Source organism: Physeter macrocephalus, chromosome 15 (genome assembly GCF_002837175.3).
Source record: "Physeter macrocephalus isolate SW-GA chromosome 15, ASM283717v5, whole genome shotgun sequence".
NCBI lineage: Eukaryota > Metazoa > Chordata > Mammalia > Artiodactyla > Physeteridae > Physeter > Physeter macrocephalus.
In genome coordinates, this window is record NC_041228.1 from 53,528,538 (window position 1) to 53,531,791 (window position 3,254).

The following is a 3,254-nucleotide window of genomic DNA, read 5'->3' on the forward strand; positions in this document are numbered from 1 at the left end:
TTCCATATGGACTTCCAATTAAACAAGCACCATTTATTGAATAGTTCATCTTTTTTCCCACTGATATATAATGCTTCTGCTGTCATCCACAAACTTTTCATAGAGGGTGGATTTGCATCTGTTTTCCTTATTCAGTATCATTGGTCTAATTATCTCTTACACAATTTTTGAAATGCTTTTTCTTTTGTCTTGAAATATAATAGAGACAATTTTTGTTCTTAAAAATGTCTTGACTATTATTGGCTCTATGTCATGTACATTTTAGGTAGATTCTTTTCAAATTTTGGGAAAAACACTGCTTGCATTTTATTGGATTGAATTAAATTAATAGAATGATTTTGAGAGACCTGAATTTATTAAATATTTTCATCTATAAGCATTGTAGAAAATTCACCATTTGTTTAATTCAATAAATTTAAACAATTTTGTCCATGAGCTTTATGCTTATTTTTTTTAACATCTTTATTGGAGTATAATTGCTTTACAATGGTGTGTTAGTTTCTGCTTTATAACAAAGTGAATCAGCTATACATATACATATACATATACATACATATATACATATCTCCCCATATCTTCTCCCTCTTGCAAAAAATATGGAATGCTTCACGAATTTGCATGTCATGCTTGCACAGGGGCCATGCTAATCTTAACTGTATCATTCCAACTTTAGTATATGTGCTGCTGAGGTGAGCACTTCATGCTTAGTTTTTGTTGGACTTATTATTTGACAACTTTTTTTTTCATTATAAATGAGATTTTTTTTAGTAGACTTTTTTTTAGAACTTTATAGAGTTAGAGAAAAATTGAGATTTCACTGAGTACAGCATACCCAATTTCCAATATTATTAACATCTTATATTAATATGGTCAATTTGTTTGCATCAATAAATCAATACTGATACATTTTTATTAAATACAGTCTGTATTCTCTTCAGATTCCTTACATCTTACCTAACAATTTTCTGTTCCAGGATTCCATCTGGACACTGCATTCCATTTAGTTGTCATGTCTCCTTAAGCACCTCTTGGCTGTAACAGTTTCTCAGAATTTCTATGTTTTTCATGACCTTGACAGTTTTGAGTACTGAACAGGCAGTTTGTACAATGTTCCTCAATTTGGGTTTATTGTATATTTTTCTCATGGTTAGGCTAAGGTTATAGGCATTTTTAGTGAGAATATTGTAGAGCTGAAACACACTTCTCATAGTGTAACAGGTTACATATTATCAATATTACTTATCACTGATGATGTTTACTTTGGTCAGTTGGCCAAGACTGTATTTTCCAGGTTTTTCTACAATAAATTTCTTTCTTTCTTTCTTTTTCCATACTTCACTCTTTTGAACTAAGTCACTAAGCACAAATACCCCATTGTATACATACACCACATTTTGTTTTTCCATTCATCAATCTATGAACATTTGTTCTGTTACCACTTTTTGACTATTATGAATAATGGCTGCTATGTACATTGGTACATAAATTTGTTATTTCTCTTGGGTATATACCTAGGAGTGCAAAGACTTCTTTATACATTTTCTGTATGTTTGAATTTTGAGGAACTAGAAGTCACTTTTTCCAAAGTGGCTGCATCATTTTACATTCCTATGAGAAGTCTATGAGTTTTCCAATTTCTTCATATCCTTGCCAACTTTTGTATCATTTGTCTTTTTGATATTTTCAATCCCAGTGGATGTGAAGTGGTATCTCATAGTGGTTTTCATTTGCAAGTACTTAATAATTAATGCTGTTGGGCACTTTATGTGCTTATTAGCCATTTGTGTATCTTCTTTGGAGAAATATCCACTCAGATCCTTCATCTATTTTTAATTTGCATTATCTGTCTTCTTACTATTGACTTGGAAGAATAATTTATATTATCAATACAAATTTCTTATGACTTATTTATAAATATATTCTCCATTTTTCCAGGTTTCTTTTCACTTTGTTGATGGTATCTTTTGAAGCAGAAAAAAAATAATAATTTTGATGAAGTCCAATTTATCTGGTTTGTGTTTTGTCCCTTTTGCTTTTAATGTTAACCAAGAACACTTTGCCCAACCCACAAACTTGAAAATTAACTACTATATTTTCTTCTAAGACTTTTATAGTTTAAGCTTTTATAGTTTTAGCTTAGATCTATGATTCATTTTAAGCTCATTTTTTAATTTTTTTTTTGTTTTTTTTTTTGTTTTTATTTGTGGTACATGGGCCTCTCACTGTTGTGGCCTCTCCCGTTGTGGAGCACAGGCTCCGGATGCACAGGCTCAGTGGCCATGGCTCACGGGCCCAGCCGCTCTGCAGCATGTGGAATCTTCCCGGACCGGGGCACGAACCCGTGTCCCCTGCATTGGCAGGTGGATTCTCAACCACTGTGCCACCAGGGAAGCCCTTAAGCTCATTTTTTGTATGTCAAGAGGAAGGGTCCAACTTTATTTATTTGTATGTGAATAACCAATTGTCCCATCACTGTTTGTTGAAAATACCATTCTTTCTGATTGAATTGTCTTGGGACTCTTGTCAAAATTCAACTGACCATTAATATAAGAGTTTATTTCTGAACTCCCAGTTCTATTTGATCAATTTATCTCTCTATCTATCTATCTATCTATCTATCTATCTATCTATCTATCTATCATCTCTCCTTATCCCATTACCACACATTCTTGATTACACGGTAGCTTTATTGTAAGTTTTCAAATTGAGAATTGTGAATCCTTCAACTTCGTTCTTTTTCAGTATCCTTTATCTTTTTAAAGATCGTTTTGCATTTCCCTATGAGTTTTAGATCAGCTTGGCAATTTCTGCAAAAAAAGCTTCCTAAGATTTTGATAGAAATTGAATTAACTTTATAGATCAATTTGGGGCATATTGCTATCTTAATAATATTAAATTTTGTAATCCATGGACCTGAGTTTTCTTTCCATTTATTTAAGTCTTCTGTAATTTCTTTCAGCAATGTCTTAAAGTTTTCAGGTTATAAACTTTGCATTTGTGTTAAATTTATTCCTAAGTATTTTATTTTTTGATGCCACTGTAACTTGAATTGTTTTGTGATTTCATTTTTTGACTGTTCATTGATAATATATAGAAATACAATAGATTTTTGTATATTGATTTTGTATCCTGCATCCCTAATGAACTTGTTTATTAGTTCTAAATTTTTTGTGTGTGTATCCTTCAGTTTATACTTAAGATTATGTCACCTGTAAATAAAGATAATTGTATTTAACTCCATTCTAGAAGGGCAT

General features: G+C 31.5%; 1 non-coding gene across 1 annotated transcript; it reads right to left on the reverse strand.

Annotated features, from left to right (window-relative positions):
• Nucleotides 1–590: 590 nt before the first annotated feature.
• Nucleotides 591–697, reverse strand: LOC112065849 (U6 spliceosomal RNA). Its single transcript, XR_002892270.1, has one exon. It is a non-coding gene; the product is annotated as a U6 spliceosomal RNA (small nuclear RNA).
• Between the last annotated feature and the right edge of the window lie 2,557 nt (nucleotides 698–3,254).